Raw genomic sequence first — 19,405 nt, 5'->3', positions numbered from 1 at the left:
GGTGGGAATTCCAGTTAGATGGGCAGGTATCACACCACACAGACAACCCTGTTCACCACAACTTAGTCAGTCCTATTTCCAGACCATGGTGTTCATGAAATATTATAAATCTGGGTACTAGTTTGGGTTTTGGGAACTGGAGAAAAATAAATGGGCCTCTCGGAGAGAAAAGAATCCAGGCAGGTTTTGTGAGTCCTGTTTGATTTACAGTAACATGGCACCACCACAGTGAGGGAGTGGGGGTGGTGGTGAAGACCATAGTGTTATGTCATGAACTGGCTTTGAGTCTCAGAGAGTCACCTTCCTTTCCTGTCACGTGAAGAAGTTAAAAAAGAACAAATTTTAAGTACACAACCCTCTACAAAAATAAATAATATTCAGAATCCCAGTGTATAAAATAGATACAAAGTGATACTAAAATGAGGGGGAAGGACCAGCCCCACATCCCATTATATCTCACAGAAAACAGCAGTCCTTGAAACATGTTCACATAGAATCTTTAGAACTCCAGGGAACATGACTTAAACGCTATTATTAACCTCTGAGATGCTTCCCCGTGATCCTGTCACTCTAGTTTTAACGCCAGCACTTCCTGGTTCCAAGTCTAAAGAAACAGCGCTCTTCCGGTTGCGGCTGCACACAGGGGACCAAGAAGGCGGCTTGGCTGGCCGTTCTCGCCGCAGCGGCCAGGATGTTGGTTACCAGAGTATTTAGCCTAACTGGCGAGCAAGCCATTTCCACCTCCGTGTGTATGCGAGCACATGGAAATGTGAAGAGTGAAGACAATGCTCTGCCCAGTTATGTCGACCGGTGCAACTGGCCCTTGCCTGATGCGGCACACGTCAGGATTTTTTCTGCCAGCCGCAAGGCCTTGAAAGAAAAGGAGGAGGCCCCCCTGGAGTAGCCTCTCCACTGCTGAAAAATGTTGAATTGTGCCGCATTAAGTTCAGCGAGAGCTTTGCTGACATAAACAGGAGCACGCACAAGTGCAAGACAGTGGTGGGCGCCGCCATGTTCTTCCGGGGTGTCCCGCTACGGTGCTGAGCTGGGAGAAGCACTGTGTGTACGGGCCCCTTCCCGCACACCTTTGAAGAGGAGTGGGTGGCCAGGCAGGACCCAGAGGATGCTCAACAGGAAGGTCAGGCCGATCCAGGGCTTCTCAGCCAAGTGGGACTACGACAAGAACAAATAGAAGAAATAAGAACCCTCCCGTATCTGAGCCTCACCTTGTTCTGCCACCTCCATGCAGCTCAGCGTATTTGCTGGAAACTGTTGTGTTGCAGTACCAATGCTAATATGTGAGCAGTTTCTGTGGAAGAAAAAATAAAGAAACAGCCAGCATTCACAGCCCTCCTTCTCCGGCCCCGTAGTTGGCACAGGCTGGACACAGCCCCTCACCCCTCCATGCAACCAAAAGGCCCTCTCTCGCCTACGCCCCATGCCTTGAAACCCGTTATTATTGCAATCCCAAAGCTCTGTGCCTAGGACTGCCAATAACGCTGACATCTTTTGCCTCTACTTGCAAGAGGGTAAGCCATGCCTGTCATTTTGAAATCTCACAAGCCAAAGCTCTTCTGTTTCTGTGCCCAGTCTCTGTTTCCTCTTCTCTCAAGGGCAGCTTTTCTGTCATCCAGGTGTCGTAACGTTTGGTGAAAGGCAGTGGAAGGAGGCGCTCATCCCATCCGAGAATTCGAGAAGTTGGTAGTTCTCCAGGTAGTTAATGAGGACTCCAGGAGACACTGGGAATGCCTCTGGAATGTTAAACAAAGTGGCTTTTATTCTGGCTGTCTTGCAGGCTGCTGCTTCCTCACAACAAAGGGACTTACTGTGCTCTTGATGGGTGTGTCTGAACACCACTTGGCCACCACAGCCGCAGGCCTTTCTTTGGCATGTTGACTTGGTCTCCTGGCATAGTGTTTTCTGATGGAAAAAGGACAAGACCTTTACTTTAAGACTCAGAAATACCAGAAACTCCCTTTCCAGTCACCGACATTTAAATGATACGCTCTTTGTCAGTAAGCCCGGTCTTTAGGTCATTTGCTTTGTCTTTATCTGAGCCGTTCTCTAGCTGCTTGTGACTCAGAGTGGTCTGGACCCTAGACATCAGCTGGGAATTTGGTAGAAATGCAGGACCTTAGGCCCTGTCTCAGACCACTGGGTCAGAATTTGCCTTTTCAACAGGATCCCAGGTCTTTGCTCTAGTTTATAAAACTGTAAAAGCTTGAGCGACATTGTCAATGGTGACAGCCCAACTGTCTCAGAGAAGGACATTGTCACAAAAAGCAGTCATCCAGGATTGGGGAGACCTGGCTTCCAGTCCTGACTCGGCCACTAACTCACTGAGTGGTCTTTGCCAAGTCACTTAACCATTCTGGAATCTTGGATTGAGCTGAACTCCTGACTCTCCCAAGTGCCTGCTCTGAGGACAGAAAACAGAAAGGTAAGCGCTCTCCTATATGCTGATGACATGGTTTTATGGCCAAACACTTAAGACAATTGTCCCCAGTTGTTCCTCTGATTACTTTCAAAAAGAAGAGCTTCAGAGCAGTTACCATAGTCACTTTGTTAAGTGTCCTTCAGAATTTATTTTATCAAACACAGATCTCTCAGTGGCAACTCACTTCATTCATTTACCTGGGGGTACTTTTTTGTAACCTCTTTGCACTTGAGCTCTGTCAGCTTCCAAAATGTGTACAGTCACATCTGCCTATCATACAGGGCTGTGTGAGGGTCTGCTGAGAAGCGCCTTGAAAAGTATGAGGTACTGCCACACCCACTGCAGACTGACAGAGCCTTTTGGGGAATGCCATTTGGTAATATGAATTTTTAAAACCTTTAAAATGTGCAAAGCCCTCCCAGCAAATCATCTGCTAGGCATAGACCCCAGGGAGAAAATGAATGAGTAAGAAGGCTGTTAATAACTATAGCATTGTTAATAATAGTTAAAAATTGTAAACAACTTAAATGCCCAACAACAGGAATTGGTTAAATAATAAACCAAAAATAAATAGTAAATTATGGTACCCACATAATCGAATTCCATGGAAATAAAGTGCTAAAAACAAGTATTGCAAGATGTAGAAAGCTGTTGATGATTTCTCGATTAATGAAAATATATGATTAGATTCCAATTTGAAAATAAAGTGTATAAATATGTACAGGAAAAAGACTGAAAGCATGCATGTTGTTTGTGAATACTGATACACTCGATTATGGGCAGTTTTATGGTTCCTCATTTTGCTTATCTGCATTTTCCGTAGTGCAAGTGCATTACAATTTTCAAAAGGAAAAATTTTTGTTTTGTTTTTTTGAAAGAAAGATAAACCATTCCTAACAAAATAGAAGCACTGTTTTTATCATCATTGTATTCATCAGTGGAGAAAGCTCCCTCTGGCTGGGGGAGAGCAGACTTTAAATAATTACACCCCCCGCCCCCCCGCAGTGTCTGCAGGAGGTAAGGAGAGCTATCTTTTGCATTCAGGGGCTCAGAGGAGAGGGGGTCCTAGGTAGGAAATCATAACTTCTTCCCAGAGGACAGAAATGGAAACTCACAGCCCTGCAAACAAAAAGGCAGAAGTAGGTGGCATGCTTCCTGAAAGGCTGTCAAAACACTACTTCAAAGCTAGACTGGGGGCATGCAGACAGCAGTTCTCCTGTCTCTTTGACTAAAAGCAGCAAGGACAATTCACCTGCCAGATGGTCTTTCTAAAACCCAAAGGAAGGGTAGAGGAATTTGATTCTGTGATCTTCCCTCTTCATTCATTGAAAGGTAGGTTTGTCTTCTTTATTTTAAATACCTCGGTCTAGGGGTGCCTGGGTGGCTCAGTCGGTTTAGTGTCTGACTTTGGCTCAGGTCATGATCTCAGGGTCTTGTGATCAAGCCCCTGGGTGGGGCCCTGCATCTGGCCCTGGGTGGACTTCCCCCACCAGCATAGGACTCTGCGCTCAGTAGGGAGAGCCCTCTGCCCCTCCTCCCACTCGTGTTTTTTTTTTTTTTCTCTCTCTCTCAAATAAATAGAATCTTAAAAAAGTAAACACTTCCATCTAGAACAGAACTAACAGTGATGCAAAGCCTGCTTTGTCTTTTCCTAGCAAATAGTAGTGATGGTGACGGTGATGGTAATTAGTGGTAATACTGGTAGTGATAATAGAGGAAGTAGCAGTAGTAATATGTGCCAGCTATTTGCCCATAAGAATTTTATTTAAATCTTCATAAAAACCCTTTGCGGTTGGGAGTATTATAAAGGAGGAAGCCAAAGCTTGGGGAAAGTAACTGGCCCAGAGTCACAGAGTAGGAGCTGGAAGCTGGATTCTAGTTAGGTTTGTGAACTCTAAAAACCTTTCTTTCTACTATAACACACTAGAAAATTAAGATGCTACCAGTCCCAGTTATATTTATCAAAAGCTTGATGATTATAGGCTAATTCAGCCCTTGTTTTACCCCCCACACATGGCCTGAAGTTGGTTCTAGAATTGTCTACAGGAGTCAGATTACATTCAACAAACTCAAGATGCCTTTTTTTGAAGTTCAGTCTCTTCTTATGTCAACAGTTATGAGACTCTTAAAATACTTTCCTCTCCACTTTACTAAAGAACCACTTCACATTCTAGGAGATAGTTATCTTCCGCCTGGATAATGTACCAGCCAACATTCCCTGATTTGGCTATCACTAGTGGGAGGCTTTCCCTGGTCTCTCCCCTGCTAGAACACTGTTTGCTGATGAGCAGAATTTAATATAAGACTGGTGCACTCTGGTCCTACCCAAGAGTAGTTAGTTAGAAAAAGATGAAAAGAAACTTTATTTCTCAGCTTTTATAGAGTGATTTGGTGTCTTATTTTTGCCAGTGATGAAACTGAACTGAAGGACATTATATAGCAGAGGGACATTTCTGCAGTTGCCTAGGTATCATCAACCCATCTGCCTGTCTAGGGAACCCCCAGCCTTCTGCTAAGCCAGAAATGCGGGGACTGCCTGGGTATCAGGAAAGAGGTGTCTCCCAAAGGCACTGGTGAGTCCATGGAAGAATATTAGATAGAGTCCCTATACTTACAGATTAGAGAGAAGCAGGAAGTGCATCAGGAATGTTTTCAGCTGCAAGTAACAGAAAACCAACAAGGAGTACCTTTTTAAAAAGTAGAGTTATTTTTCTCCATAACAAAAAGTCTATGGGTAGATAATCCATAGTTGTTTCAGCAGCTCAACAATATCATCAGATTCTCTGTGTGTTTCCTGTTTTCTACCCCAAATCTTCAGCATGGTGGCTTTTTAATTTTGTCACATGTCTCAAAGTGGCAGCCAGAGCTGCAGGTATTATATCTATGTTTAAGGCAAAAGAGAGTATTGCTAGCCATGGCCAATGATTTCATTCAAAATACAAAGTCTTTCTAAGAAGTTCCTCAACTGATTTTTTACTTAGATTCCATTGCCCAAAATCGTTACATGAACCAGCCCTCAGTGTAAGGGAGGCTGGAAATATAAGTATCTGGTGAATGGAATTACAGTGAATGACTTTGACTAATCAGATTCAACCTCTGATACTAGGCCATTGCCATCCTAAACAAAACCAGGGTAATCAGAAGAGCTAAACAAAATCATGGTATTGTGGGGAGAAGGCAGATAGCTGGCTAAAATTGTCTGTCACAACGAGTAAGATTCAGACCATTATGAAGAGACCCCGTTGGAGTTTTAATGTCTAATGCTATGAACACTTGGCTCTCCCAGCTACACATCAGGCTGAAGACATACCTTGTGATTCCAGGCATGCCTCACTTAGGAGGGAATGCAGAACTAGCACCAGAGGCAGCAGCAGCTGCTCTGGAATCAGTGGTGACAATGTTGTATGTTAGTGTTCTTATGTGAACAATTGTTGATGCGTCCTGAGATTATAATCTGTCTGGTCTTTTGGAATCTCGAGGTCTCTTTGCTCCCTCTACCCCTGCTAACTTCTTGGAATTAGATACTTACAAACTTTTCTTTTTTGGGGGGGGGGGTGGGTGGGTGGGGTGAGCACAGAGGGAGAGAGAATCTTAAGCAGGCTCCAAGCCCAACTCAAAGCCTAAGGTGGGGTTCTATCTCCATGAGACAACCCTGAGATCATGACCTGAGCTGAAATCGAGTTGGCCACTTCAACGACTGAGCCACCCAGGCATCCCTAAACTTTTCTTTGGACTATGGATCTCTAAGAAGTGCCCCTTCCTTACTTAAGCTCTTGCTTTCTGCAAAGAAAGAAAAATATGCCTAAATGCCCACCAAACTGAGAATGGCTAAAGAAAGTATGAAATACCATTTGGCAATTAAAGAGATTGGTGTAATTCTGCATGTGTTAGTAGGGAAAGATCTCTTAAGTTGTTTGTTAAATGATAAAAAGCAAATTGCAAGACAACACACGGAGCATAATACCATGTATGTCTAGGATAAGCTTTGTGGTGGTTGTAAAATATGTCCATAAATTCTGTTAAAACTGCTTTTGATCCCTCTCTCCTGGAGTGTGGGCTACATATAGTGATTCACTTCTAATAAATAGAATGAAGCAGAAGTAGTAGTACGCAATTTCAGAACAAAGTTATAAAAATGCTGTGATTTCCTCCTCACTCTCTCTTAGATTGCTCACTCTGGTGGAAGTTAGTTGCTATGCCGCAAGGACACTTAAGCAGTGTGTGGCAGTATCCATGTGGCAAGAAATTAAGCTTCCTGCTGACAGCCGCATGAGTGAGCCATCTTGGAATAAGGTTCTACACATCCAGTCAAGTCTTCAGATGGTTGCAGCCCCTGCCAACATCCAACCATATGAGAGACACTGAGTTAGAACCACCCAGCTAAGCTGCTCCTGAATTCCTGACCCACAGATAATAAATGGCTTACTACATAAGCCACTAAATTTTGGTGTGAGTTGTTATGCAACAATGGATAACTAATATGACCTCCTTATTTGCATATGTAGTAAGACTCAAGCTCTTACTCTGCGTCAGTCACTGTTTTATAAGTACCAACATTTAATCTTCACAACAACCCTATGAAGTAGAGACCAATATTATCCTTATTTTACAGAGGAAGAAACCAAGGCACAGAGAAGCAAAGTAATTTGCCCAGGGACATATAGCTATTGGAACCCAAACAATCTTAGAGTGATTACTTGTAACCTCCCATACTATACTATATTTTGTGTGTGTGTGCGTGCATGCGCACATGCGTGCATGCGCGTTGCAGGTGTTTTGGTATGATTTGTGTACATAGAAAAAGTATGGAAGATACATATCAAATTGTTGATCACAGCTACTTCTGGGGACAGATAGAATTAGAAAGAGATAAGGGAAAAGGGAAATTTTCATTTTTTTCTCAACCAACTTCTGTATTGTTTAAAGGTTTTTACAACAGGAGTATATTAATGTAATATTTGCATAATTAAAAATTTAAATGAGCTGGCTAATAGATGTACACTATTCAAAGAAATGAAGTGTTAGGGAAAGAATGGGCACATCTGACCAAATATAAGTCATTAGCCATGGATTTGCTTAGGAGTGAATCAGATTGGCACGTGTGGTGGATTTGCAGAGGGGAGAGGGAGCACTCCCCCACTTTTCCCCTCCAGCCTTGGGCTTCCTCCCTTTCCTACCATCCATGAGACAGGTAGAAGATGTGCTCCCTCCCTGACCCAAAGAATTCTTACACGAATACCCAGGAGTCCTGCCACTCGCTCCACAGCTGCTCACATACTTGACACGTGGTGTCCTATCTGGAGACCACAAGTAGGACATTTGGACAGGACACAGGGAATCTATTTTTAGTCTGGACCACGGACTGGTTCAGGAATAGACGCTGAGAGGAGAGTGGCTGGGGTTCCTCCCTTGTGATTGGGAAGGATCATGCGGCTGGTGTGCTCCCTGACACTCCTTGTCACTGTGGAGAAGATATATTTAGGATCTGACCTGTGACAGAACTGTTACTAGAACCTCACTGCCTTGGTAATTCCAGGGCACTGATCGCAACCTAATCCTGTCTATTTTTACATGCTCACTTTGTGGAGTGATGATAAGAGTTATCTTTCTGATGCAAGACAGAATCAGATTGGCCTGCCCCGGTGGCCTGTTGCAGTCTGCATGGGGTGATGGATGGCCTTGAGCTTCTGATATGTGAGAAGTCACACCACTGCCCACTCTCCTCCCAGATGGCTACAATGTGGCAGGAGGTTCACCCAGCTTGTAGGAACATGGCTGTCACCTGTGAGTGCCAGACACCTTATTAATATGCCCATGAAGAAGGCTTTTTCCTCACCCCTAAAGGAAAAGAAACCAGGCCTCATAACAAACTTTTGCCCCAAGAGTCTCCATTTCTTGAGCAGCAACCACTGTGACCTTATTAATCAATCCCAGTAATCTTTCTCACTGAGCCCTCAAAATTATCCTTGGGAGATCACCTCTGGAAGCCTCTACCAACCAGTACTATTCCTCCCTATGATGAAAACTATGAGCCATCCTTTGCTGGAGGTACTGAGAAAAACAGTAGAGGAAACTTGACTAGGAAACATGGTGAGGTTATACTGAATTCTGAGGGTGGTGGTAAGGTGAAGGAGCCTGGGTGCATTACTATGGCAAGGAGGAATCAGTGAGGGCTGAATACTGGGATTTGGACATTAATAAGAGTTGATGGAGACCTTGGGTATAAGACAGTATCAGGACTGCATCTTTTATCATATGACCCCAGGTATATTCCTTCCCTAGTCTGGTCCTCAAATGTCCTAACTATAAAATGAGTGAGTTGGACAAGAAGATTTTATGACCACTTCTAGCTTGGACATCCTGTAATACATACAATATAATACATCCTGTAATCCTATATTAATAAATATTATTTATGGAATTCAGTTAACTGCATTGCCCCTTAGTTTTCTCTTCAGGGTTGCATGGAAGGGACTGCTAGTAACTTCCCAGTATCCTTTCCCCTTTCTTCATTAGTAAAAGAACTCCAGTTGTTAACCAAGCAGTTTCACTTAGCTAAAAGACTTAATTTCCTACAATCCCAGCAAGGTAACTATGTTCTATCTAATGAGATATAAGTGGAAGTGTTATGTAGAATTTGGGGGAACTCTCCTTTAAGAGGAAGAGGCTGGTGTGATGGAGACAGTCTCTGCCTTAGAGATGATTAGACTCTGTTTTGAGAGAGAGAAATAAAACACTGCAACAATTGACATATACATGACAAAGACATACATGCCTTTGTCTTTAACCAGTTGACTAGATGTTCTTTTTTTTTTTAAAGATTTTATTTATTTATTTGAGAGAGCGAGAATGAGAGAGAGAGAGAGAGCACGTGAGAGGGGGAAGGGTCAGAGGGAGAAGCAGACTCGAGCCTGATGTGGGACTCGATCCCAGGACTCCAGGATCATGACCTGAGCCGAAGGCAGTCGCTTAACTGACTGAGCCACCCAGGCGCCCTTTTTTTTTTTTTTAAGATTTTATTTATTTATGTGACAGAGAGAGAGAGAGCGCGAGAGCAGGAACACAAGCAGGGGGAGTGGGGGAATGAGAAGCAGGCTTCCAGCTGAGCAGAGAGCCCGTTGCAGGGCTTGATCCCAGGACCCTGGGATCATGACCTGAGCCGAAGGCAGACACTTAACGACTGAGCCACCCAGGCACCCCCTAGTTGACTAGATGTTCTATTCAGTCTTTAAGAGGAAGTAATTGGAAAATTTTGAACTGATCCATTCAACAAATATTGAGTTCCCATTATATTCCATATTCTGCAGGATTAATTGTCTACAAAATTTGACCTCAAGGTGCTCTTAAACCCAACAAAGACACAATATTGACCTAATATTTTAAAATCATATTTAGGTTTAAAATACAGCTCTAGTGAATAATGAAAGAGTTGGCAACATGAAACTTGCATTCCTACCTGACAACAATCTACTGGAACTAGATAACAATGCTTCCTTTCAAGGGGGTTGTGTTCTCCATTTCATGACAGTTGTTACCATTCATTTTCTTTACACCAAAGTACTTTTTCCATTCCCATTATTTCCTCCCTGGTCCTGTAGTTCATTAGGGATGGTGACACCTGCCCTAAAAGCTAAGCTGCAAAGGGGGGGTCACATGTTCCCATCATCAGAAAAAAATATTTTTTGAGCATTTGTATATAAGAAGACTAAATTTGAAATATACTAAAATCTACTTTGAGCCTGAGTGTTGGTATTTGGAAAGAGAGAGAGAGAAGAGAGAAGAGATGAGGAAGAGCAATATAAAGAACAAAATTCTGTTTCATCCTTTAAAAGGAGGAGAATAACACTCTTGCCTGCTCTGTTTGTCTGTCTGGGATTTAGATACGATGGTGGATCTCTAACATCCATCTTTGACATACGGGTGAGAGCTACACCCTAAGAATGATGGATCAGAGATGCGGAGGGAGTTTGAGTCCCTGATGACTTCATGGAAGTGCCACCACAAGTATTATGGAGAGAATAACGCCCTGGGGGTGGAAACTATTATTTTGTTTTATGAATCCAACCTTAATCCAGCAGAGTAGTGCAGCGGAAGTATGCAGGGCCCATGAATCCAACCTTAATCCTACTGATTACAGGATTCAAGGCCTGCCTGTGAGATCTTCCTTGGAGCCCCCAATTTTCTGTAGGAGCTCAATCCAGCTGCTACTCCATTGACAATCCCAAACACTTCTTTACTCCCCTACCTCCTGGTAGTCACAGGGATCACTCCAGCCATTCCAAGAAGCCACCTAAACACTGCATTGGGAATCTGATCTTACCTGGCCATGTGGATGCTTTGGGAGACAGATAACAGAAAACCCAAGTCAACTGTTTTAAACAATAAGGACATTTTGTTACCTCAATTGACGAGAAGTGCAGAGGTAGAGGAGTTTCAGGGCTGGCTAATCCATTGCCTCAGCAATGCCATAATTGAAGAGCTTGCGCTCTTTATACCATCCAGTTTGCCAGCCACAGTGTATTGGCATTTGTCTTCAGCATGACCCTTCTTGGCTGCAGTTACTCCAGGCATTCTGTCTTCATCCAGCAAACTCCAAAGCCATAGAGACTAAGATTGTAGCCTTCACTATCATGGCTCCTTAAGAGGAAGCAAAACTTTCCCAAAAGCCCCTACCAACAACTTTCCCTTCATGTTATATTGGTTAGTGTTGTATCAGGGCTCATCCCCAAACCAGACACTGGCAGAAAGGGTAGAATTGTTGTGGTTGGCTCAAACTCATGAAGAATCATTCTCTGCGAATGGAGAGGGGTAGGTAAGGTCTTCCCTACCACCATAGCTGCCCAATATCAAACAAAACTGGAGTTCTGCTCTGAAGGAACAAGGAGCAGGAAATGGATATGTTGGATATGCAGTGAATAACCGATCTATCAAACCATGTGACCATGGGTCATTCATTTTCCCTCTCTGTGCCTCAGTTTTCTTACCTGTAAAATGGGAAGAATGACTAGACAATCTCTAGGGCCTCCCAGTTATCTTCCCAGCTGATTATGAGTGCCTATTGCTGGTGGTAGAAGATGCTCCCAAACTGACTGACATTTAGGGATCACAGCAGTATCAATAATAGCTTAAGAAGGTCTAGAAAGGACTCATGGAAGTGTTAAGGCTTTGGTGTCCTTGGCTGTAGCCTCCTTCTCCAGGGAGCCCCTTTATAATATAAAAGCCCTCCTTAGTCTCTTTCAGGCCATTGGCCTTTCCAAGGTGATGCTGATGCCCATCACTAACCAGACCTCACCCATCTGCCCAGTCATTCATTCATTTATTTGCCACTGAGGATCTGCTATATTCTCAACTCTGTGTTGGATCTCCACTCTGCTCTGCTAGGGGATAAAATGAGAAAGGATTTAGGGGTAGGAGGTTGGGGACAGACGGAAGAAGAGCTGTAAAACCCAGGTCCCAGTTTTCCCTCTGCCAGTCAGTTAAATGCTACTTCACAACTCTTCTCCCAGGAAGTTTACCAGATTCCTCTAGCTTCCTGCTCAACCTGGAGCATGTATACTCCCAGAGGCATGCTATGGTCTGCCAGGAGAATAAGAAGTCACAAAACAAATTATGATGCATCTTTCTGAAGCACCAGGTAATGTGAAGATTGGGAGAGACAGTGAGTTAGATAATGAAACTGGTCAGTGATTTAAAACATTCTCTTAGATTGAATTACTGTGGACATGTTAGAAAGCAAAAATGGTATGAATTTTTTTTTTTTAAAGATTTTGTTTTTATTTATTTGACAGAGAGACACAGCGAGAGCAGGAACACAAGCAGGGGGAATGGGAGAGGGAGAAGCAGGCTTCCCGCTGAGCAGGGAGCCCAGTGTGGGGCTCAGTCGCAGGACCCTGGGATCATGACCCGAGCCGAAGGCAGACGCTTAACGACTGAGCCACCCAGGCGCCCGGTATGAATTTTTTTAAAGAAATAAGATTTCTAACAAGTGTCAAGCTTCAAGCCATGGCCCACAGATCCCTTAGAGAGTGACAGACACCATCCTCCTTGGTTGGATAGGAACCTGGGGAAGAGATTCTGAGAACCCATTTATTCCAACCCCTGGTTCTGCCACTTCCCTGCTTGATAGCTTAGTGTCCTTGGGGGAGGTATTTAATCTCTGGAAGTCTGTTTTCTCTTCAGTTAAAGGAATTCCCATTGTTAAGCAGAGATGGTAACTATACTTCACTAAGTAAGTGTAATGGGCAGAAGTGATATTGCCTGGAAATGCTTAGCATGGAGCCCCAATAAATATTAGCTTTTATTAAATAATAAGTGCTTACTAGTCAAAAAATAACAAACTGCTAATATGCGTTTAGCATCTACTATATGCCAAGCATTATGGGAGGTATTGGGAAATAAAGGTACAGAAGGGAGTATTTTGTAATTAAGTGCCTACTTTGTGCCAGGTCCTGGGCATGGTCTAAACCGGGATCTTTTATATACACTTTTTCATTTAATGAAAGATAAATAATGCAGTCCCTGTCTTTTAGATGCAAGGCAGTGTGCCGAGAGCACAGAATTCTCAGTGCTTGGAACTTTACTTCATAGGATCATCATGGCCCTGACAGTAATTTGTACTTTCCCAGGTGTCTTCTCTTAAGGCCCACTCCCTTTAATTTATACCAATACACCCTGTTAATTATGAGTACATATTTGTTATAGTCACTTATCAAAAGCAGAGAGCTAGAGACAATGTGGGCAACTGCCAGCCACCAAAAACCTATCCACTCTAATTTACTTTAGCCATCAGTTCCAGCCTCCTGGATCATTCTATCACTTTTGGCGCTTTACTTTACACCACATTTGCATTCAGACCATATGCCATAGCTGAAATTCTGGCTGTGTTCCTTCACCAGCTGAGCAACCTTGGGCAAACCTCTTGACCTCTCCAAATTTCATTTTGTCATTTGTAAAATAGGATTGAAAATAGTTCTTCCTCATAGGATCAAGTGGTTGCTTCCCTATGTGGTAAGCAGGACAAAAATAGTTCCAACCTTATACAATTGTATGAGGTAATACATCTGAGCCCTTAGCACATGGCCTGGGACATGGAACATGTAAAATAAGTGAGGGAGTGGCTGTTATAACAATTATTATTAGCTCCTTACTGCTCTACATAACCTTTTACCAGAGCTAGCATGCTGGTTCATTTTGCTACTTGGTATGAGTCATCTCCCATGGGATAAATATGAGGAAACCAGTGGGAGTCAGTGAAACACGGAAGTGAGTGAGTCCTCAGCTAGAATGGTCCATCTTTGGGGATGGTGACAGAACTACCCCTGACTAAGCAGGTATTCTGCTGGATCCTTCACACACCTTTTCAGGCTTAACCCTCAGATTATTCTGTGAGGAGGCTCTCCAGCCCACAACTCCACAGTGACTCTTCCTGGCCCCCATATTCTTCCTTCAGAATCTAAAGGGGAAAATTTCTCCTCTGACATCAATAGATAATAACCCAGTTATGGTGTTTCCCTGGAGAGCTGACACCCAACAGGATGACATCATTTTATATGATCATTCCTTACCCACATGTTAGCCCATTTTAATTTATTTTCAGAGTGTTTATATGTGCATCTGTGTGTTTTCCATTTTCAGCCCAAGTGAGCAAAATGTCTTTTAGCTCATGAGAGTGCACATCAGATATTTTTGGTGCTGTAACTCATCAGAGACAGGAAATAGTCCTTCTTCCTAAATAGAAAGGCAGACCATTAACATATGTTAGTTCCAAAGACCCTTGAGAATTGAGGAAGAAGCTACTGGAGAAAAGCTCCTGGCGGGTGTCTGACACAAGTGAACTGACACTGGGCATCTTAACCCTTCTGGGCTTCAGTTTTCTCTTCTGCAAAATGAAGACATTGGACCGCATGATCTTAAGCTTGCTTCATTTACCCATTAAACAAGCACTGTTGAGGGGCACCTGGCTGGCTCAGTTGGTTAAGTGTCTGCCTTCCGCTCAGGTCATGTTCTCAGGGTCCTGGGATCGAGTCCCACATCGGGCTCCCTGCTCAGCGGGGAGCCTGCTTCTCCCTCTCCCTCTGCTCCCCCCCACCACTGCTCATGCACTCTCTCACTCTCTCTCAAATAAATAAAATCTTTAAAAACAAAACAAGTAACTATTGAACTCCTGCTATATTGCCAAGCACTTGGGATACCACAAGACCAAGACAGACTAAGTCCTGCTCTCATGGACCTTCTGTTCTAGTCACAAAAACAATCAATAAATAACTTCAGACAGTGAAGAGTACCATGAAAAAAATAATGAACAATGATGAGATAGACAGTGCCTTGGGTGGGGTAGAGGGGGACAACTTCCATTGGGTTAGGCAGACAAGGCCCCTGAGGAAGCCACGCTTAGGCTAAGAATTGAGTGAGAAGGAACCAGCCATGGAGGAAGAGGCTGCCAAGAAGAGGGAATAGTTATAATAGTTGTGAAGTATTCACTGAGAAAACAATCTGGGTGTATAACACAGGAGCTACTGAGCTAGCCCAGAGGAGGAAATGCTCTTTTCATGCAGGCTGTGAGGGCATGGACCTCCAGCCAGTCTACACAGGGGGGCATGACCTGATGTCTGCTCTGCAAACATTCCTAAGTGCCTACGTGTGCAAGGCTCAGTGCCTCTAAGTTGGAATCACTGCTCCAGACCAAGGGGCTGGAGGCAACCGAGAAGAATGCACACTGACCTTTCTGAGCAGCAGTGACAATGATAAATGACAGGGGATTTGGATGCTTGCCCTTGACTATAAGAGGAAACAGGCAGATTGTGGGCTAGGGTTCATGTTCCGAAGCTTAAGTTTCACCAGCTATGCAGTTTCTAGAGCCGCTTGCTCCTACAGAGCATGGCAGGCATTTGGATGTAAGGACCACACAGCTATCAGCCAAGATCTCAGAGCCAGCCATGTACAGGCAGCCTCACAGAGCGTGCAGCCTCTACGTGGGGACAGACTGGCCTGGTGGGCACATGGGGGACTGAGGCTACATGAAGGGCTGTGCTGGGAGTCAGAACACCTGGGTCCAGGCCCAGCAGCACCCACATGAGTCAGGAAATCTCTCCAGCCATTATACGGGAACAAGGGAGCATCTGCTAGGGGCCAGGCGTGGAGTGGGCTCCTCGCATATGGGATCTCATTTAACCCTCTGCACAACCCCTTGGGGAAAGTGCTAGCATTATGTCTAATAGGCGAGGCTGCAAGAAGTTTTGCAACCTGCCTGAGGACACTCAGTGGCAGAGGTGGGATTCTAACTTGGGTCAGGCTAATTTTAAGTTGCCTGTTCCATTCTCTTAGCAATTCATCGGTTACATGGGAATAGTAATTACGTGTGTCCTACTGTCCTCATGTACTCGCTGGGAGACTCAGACGAGACGAGAAGGTGCTTTGTAAACACGGACAAGCTACTCCTAGGTCCACTGGTCCCAGTGCAATTCCCAATGGTGCTGCTGTCTGTGCAGCTTCCTGCCCGCCCCTGACCACACACCTGCTTCCCAGCCTCCCACTCCTGTACAGAACACCCGCCTGCACCACCCCTGCAGCTACCCCTGAAAGTACTGCCCCTGTGGCCCTCACAGCGGTGGTACATCCCTGCCCTTCTCCAGGGCAGCAGCAAGGCCTGCCCCAGCCTTGCTGGGAAGTCTTGGCATGTGGCCAGTAGGACGGGGTGGGTGTGTGGAAAATCTAAGGAGATGTTTTTCTTTCTTGGGAAGAAAGCCAAACTTCAGTTCGTTGGAGTTGTATAAATTATGCACCCAGAGAAGATTTCGTTTAGAAAGAAAAAGGAAAAAAAAAATCTCCTGCTATTTGCGTAATGAGCTGGGTTGGCCAAGCCAGGGCTAAACCCCACATATTTGGCCTAGCTTGCTGTGTTTGCAAAACAGGCCCGTGTTCCAGGAGACGGCTGGAAGACCACAGAACAGCCGGGATGTCTCTGCAGGTTTCCAAAGCCCACTTTCCATCCCCTTGCTCCCATCTGGGCCTGTGCCTTGGTTTCGTGAGCCTAGGAGGCTAGGGGGTTTCAGAGGAAAGGTGGGCCACGGCGATCCCTTTCTGCACATACCTGTCTCACACCCTACCCCTTCAACCCCATGAAGCCCAACCGACCAGAGGATACTGCCTCTAGGAAGCCTTACTTGGGCCCTGAGGCTGGGTCACAGCTCTTCCCTAAGGGCTCCCACAGCACCTAGTATTTATCACACTGTGTTGTTGAGCTGACCACCAGCTAGTCTTCCACAGGCTCCTTGACAGCAGAGACCTGGTCAGTTTTGCTCACTGCGGTATCCCCCGTGTGGTATTTCAGTGAAGAAAGAAATGAAGACCACCTCTGGCTTCCTATGTCCCACTGTGGAACTTTTTCCCAATTCAGTTCCAAGAATTCCTTCCAGTAGAAGACAGGCATCCTGGGTGTTGTTGTATTGTTTGTTTTGTGCTGTATTTCGTTCCTGTTTTTCCTAGCCTCATCTCCTGTTCTTCTCAGTCTCCCACTAAATGTCATCAAGAATGAACTGTTTGTAGTATCTCACCATTCTGTTTCTGCCCCCATGCCTTTACTGACCCTGACCCTTCTGCACCCCACCCCTTCACCCCTCACTCCCAGTCTGCCTTGGAGAGTCTGACCCAACCTCTGCCCATCCAGAAAGTTTCCCCTAGCCCCAACTAGTCTCCCCTCCCCATTGGTTAGGGACCCCTTATCTTGGATCTCATAAAAACCCTGCTGTGCTTATCACTGGGCTTACCACAAGGCCTCTAGTGATTTGTTTATATAGCTCTCCCTGCCCCCCACCCCAACTCCAGGCTACTTGGGAGCAGAGAACCTGTTCTAATCATGTCTGTGTCTTTAAGACTTACCACAGTGCCTGACATGCAGCAGCTGTTCAATACATGCTTGTTGAATTAATTAACATGCAGAAGATAATAATAGCATGCCATATCATGGGACAGAGTGTCATTAAGATCCCAGCAAATGCCATGAGCTCAGAAGAAGTGATGCTGTGGGATGGAGCAGGAGGGGAGGTAACTGTAGAAAGAGAAGTTGACATGAGATAAAGCACAAAAGGCCGGATGGAGAATGGCCAGAGGGTAACGAGAAAAGTGAGAAAAAGTCTGGGCTTTAAAAAATGTAAATCAGATCATGGCCTACTCCTACTTAAAATACAATAGCTTCTTCCTGTATTTTGGAAAAAATCTAAATGTCTTTATCAAAAGCTGTGAGGCCCCATGAATCTAATCCAGGTCTCAAAGGGAAACTGAGGCCCAGAGTGACATTTATAGGGATTCCATGATCATGGTGTTTTTATTTAAAACACTTTTGTTTAGGGGCGCCTGGGTGGCGCAGTTGCTTAAGCGTCGACTCTTCGTTTTGGCTCAGGTCACCATCTCATGGTTATGAGAGCAAGCCCGGCGTTGGGCTTCATGCTCAGCACAGAGTCTGCTTAAAACTCTCTCTCCCTTTCCCTCTGCCCTTCCCCCGGGTGCTCACTCTCTCTCCAAAATAAATAAATGTTTAAAATAAAATAAAACTCTTTTGTTTAAAAATTGTTTTTAACAAATCATGTGTAATATTTTTACTACAAATTTATTTGCCTTCAGTTTGAAATTCCTGGTACAATTTTCCAGATTTTTTTCCTATGTGAATCAAGTTCCATGAGTCTGCCTTTATATAACACAGTTGAGATTTTTTTTTTTTTTTTCCATCATGACCGATTTGAAAGTTTGCCCTATTTAATACTGTAGGAACCTGTTCTGGAGTTGTTTATCTTTTAAATTGCTATGGAACCTTAGTGGTACAGACTTCAAACCAGGTCTCCTGAGAACCAAGGAAAGAAGAATTATTTGTTTTTCTATCACTAGTTGATGAGGCTCCTCTTCATGCCAGCACAGGGCCAGGAGTGACTGATGTGGGCCTGCTTACATAAGGTCTTTATGATCTGAGAGGAAAGAGATGTGTACCAGTATCAGATGAGAGATTTGAGCCAGGCACTGCACTGACCACCTTATATCCTTTCCTTCTTCCTCTCCCAGTAATCCTAAGGGATAGCTATTATTGTCTTCATTTTATAAGGGAGAAAACTGTGGGTGAGAGAAACCAAAGACACTTGTCTCACACCAAGTGAGTGTCCGTGTGGGACTCTGAGCCCAGATGTGTGCTTTATCTCAGTCTAAAGCAAAACAGGATTAGCTATACAAAGGAAGAGAAGAAATTGCTTCAACCATTCTGAGTTGGAGAAACCGTCCCATAGAGGCCCTAGCCCATCCCTGCCTCCAGTGAATGAGGTAATAGTAAGAGCTAACAGTTGTTGACCATCTGCGCGTGCAGTGCACTTTGGCATGACTGTTCCTCACAATAACCTTCGGCGAAGTAATGCAATCCCATAGCAGCAGGGTTCGGAATGCAACTCCATCTTACAGTGGGGCTTAAGAGATGCTCAGAGAGGCTAAAGAATTTGTGCTAGGTCACATAGAGGCAGAGCCAATATTCTAACTCTGTCTTGATGCAAAGTTGTTTTTTTTTCACACTGCTCCCAGCTTAGAAGAGACAATGAGCATCCCACCATAGGGTTTACTACTTGTGACTCTAGGAAGATCACTGAGAAAGGACTGCAGAAATTGTGCTGAGCAATGAAGGGCTGAGGCAGGAACTTGCAGGGAGTATATGGAACTTTCGGCCTCTAAAAAGACCAGTGAGAATGGGCCCAGGAGACTGAAATAGACAGAATTTCTGTTACATTACTGCAGAGTGGGACCCTTCCAGCTACCATTACCAGCCTGGAAACAGCCTGGCTCCAAACAGGGCCTGGGCCAAAGTCAGATTACCCAAAGGCATAATTGATCACCAGACCCACTCTAGATTGAATAAAAGGTATAGAGTTAAGTTTAGGAATCAAAACACAGCAAGAGCCACCAAGGAACAATCCAAGATGGCAGGCTACAAAGAGTACC

At 44.5% G+C, this 19,405-nt stretch overlaps 1 pseudogene; it reads left to right on the top strand.

The window, feature by feature from the left end:
* The first annotated feature begins 691 nt into the window (after window positions 1-691).
* Window positions 692-1,201, top strand: LOC114205182 (cytochrome c oxidase subunit 4 isoform 1, mitochondrial pseudogene; annotated as a pseudogene).
* The last annotated feature ends 18,204 nt before the right edge of the window (window positions 1,202-19,405 follow it).

Source organism: Eumetopias jubatus, unplaced genomic scaffold, assembly GCF_037043125.1.
Source record: "Eumetopias jubatus isolate StellerSeaLion01/CBP00866 unplaced genomic scaffold, mEumJub1_p1.0 scaffold_17, whole genome shotgun sequence".
In the NCBI taxonomy this organism is placed as follows: Eukaryota; Metazoa; Chordata; class Mammalia; order Carnivora; family Otariidae; genus Eumetopias; species Eumetopias jubatus.
This window is presented reverse-complemented; position numbering and strand designations above follow the sequence as displayed.